Here is a 2,256-nt window from a genome sequence, read left to right as displayed (position 1 = left end):
ACATGGTTGTGGTATGCTCTGCAGAGTGTGAACTTGGTTTTAAAGCTAAATCTTACATTAACTTGAATGAGTTAATGCCAGGAACTGTCATCTAACCATAGTTCTCATAGCTGGGCAGTGTATAGCATGTCCTAGCTTAAAGTAGGTTTTGAACGTTGAATCTCTGTGACTGCCACATCTGATATAATTCTCCTCTCTGCAAACTAGAGCTTTCATCAGGGCAGGTGTTTTTGTTTCATTCACTGCTGTATCATCCATGCCTTTAAGAATGCCAAGTATGAGTAGGAACTAAGTAAATATTTATTGAACAAAGGAATGATATCTTTCTGATTTGGGTGTCCATCTCTCATTTTGTTTCAAATATTGACAGGGACAAGGGATGTGATTTATTGGATACCTTTAAACTCCAACATGTACATGGCCTATCTCATAGTATTCTGGTAAGAAACGTATTCAACAAAGTGTATAATTTGATATTGAAATTTTCAAAGCACTGCACAAATGTCCAAAATCAATACTATTGAATTCTATTGGTAGCTTAAAATTACTATTTCTGCCCTTTCCTTTTTGTTTTTATATTGTTTCTTTTAATTTCCATTATTCAGTTTAAAGAGTATTCTTGATTTCTTTCTTTTTTATTCCCTGCCACTCAATCCAACACTTCTTACTCATTTATAATTACTTCCAAAAGAAAATAATGTCAGTACTACATGAAGAAAGATACATTAAATTCAAACTAGAAATTATTTTCTAGAATGGCTTGTAGAAAACATTTCGTTGTATGAAAATTTTAAAGTCAGAGACTACAGTGTAATGTGGAAACTGTAAATTTTACTGATATTGAAAATGAACTCACTATCTTGTAGTCAACACATACTCCACCTATTGATCACCTATTCTTTCTAAGAGTCATCAACTTTATTGGATTTAGCCTTGATTGCTTCACACTTTCCTAAGTGTGTGGTCTTTCTGGGCAGTCTAAGCTACCTTGGCCATGGCCTATCCAACCTGTTTTCATTGTCCATGCCTTTCTTTTCAGAAACCTTAGACCAGGATTGTGGAACCTGTGGCCTTGGGGTCACATGTGGCCTTCTGGATCTTTGAGTGCAGTCTTTTGACTGAATCCAAACTTCACAGAACAAATCCCATTATTAAAAGGATTTATTCTGTAAAATTTGGATTTGGTGAAGGGGCCGCAATTGGGGCTTAGATCTTTTCAGTCTCCTTCCTAAATATCTCCCACTCACGTTATTTAAATACATCTAAAAACCCTGGTAAGGCATTACATTAAATGTACCAATTGTAGCTAACATTTTTGAGTACTTATTCTGTGTCTCATCCTGTGTTAATTCTTCTTATGTCACATTTAGTTCTCACAACAGTACTGTGATATTTGTACATAATTACTATTCTCTTAATTTTGCAAAACACAAAAAAGGAAAAGAAAAGAAACAGCAAGTTTCCCACATTACACAGCTACCAGGTAGAGGAGTGAATATATGAACTGAGGTAAAATGACCTTAGTGCTCCCTTCTTAATTGGATTGCTCTCATGCCTGGTACGTTATTACTGGTATTTCTTCAGACACAGCACTAATTATGTTACCTTCCCCAACATATTTAATATCTCTTAATTGCTAAAAAAGAAACCATTTAGCCTGACATGCCAATTTGTCTACAGTGCTACAAACTTATGCTTTCAATTTCACCTTCTGTTCACTCCTCACTCCTCTCTGTCACCTTTTCTCTCAACTGCCCAAATAGTCAATGAGTTAGCTCACCCCTCATCCCTATATCCGAATGTATTTCTCACTTTTCCTAGTTCTATATTCTTCTACCAGTCAAATCTTATCCATATTTCAAAGAACAAACTTTAAAAAAACAGAGTCCTCTCAATTCTCTTTCCAAGGTGCTCCTGTCATAAATGCACTTGCATCATAATGCATTGTACACTGTTATACAATAATGGATATCCAAGTTCTATTCTAGAATGTAAACTGTGTTCTTCCTTCAGAGGAGACTGTATCACCATCCAAGTCGTGATCCTCACCACTTTCAACATAGTGACTTTTACTTAGTATGTCCAACAAATGATTGCTGAATTGATAGAAACTAAAATCAAAATGGTAGAAACTTTCATTGCTACCAGTGAAAAAAGGATACACTGAGAATGAAGTCATATGTAATTTCAATAACCCTGCCATTCCTTATCTACAAGGGATATGTTACAACACCCTCAGTGGACACCCCAAATCAC

Source organism: Propithecus coquereli, unplaced genomic scaffold, assembly GCF_000956105.1.
Source record: "Propithecus coquereli isolate 6110/MARCELLA unplaced genomic scaffold, Pcoq_1.0 Scaffold276, whole genome shotgun sequence".
Lineage (NCBI taxonomy): Eukaryota > Metazoa > Chordata > Mammalia > Primates > Indriidae > Propithecus > Propithecus coquereli.
This window is presented reverse-complemented; position numbering follows the sequence as displayed.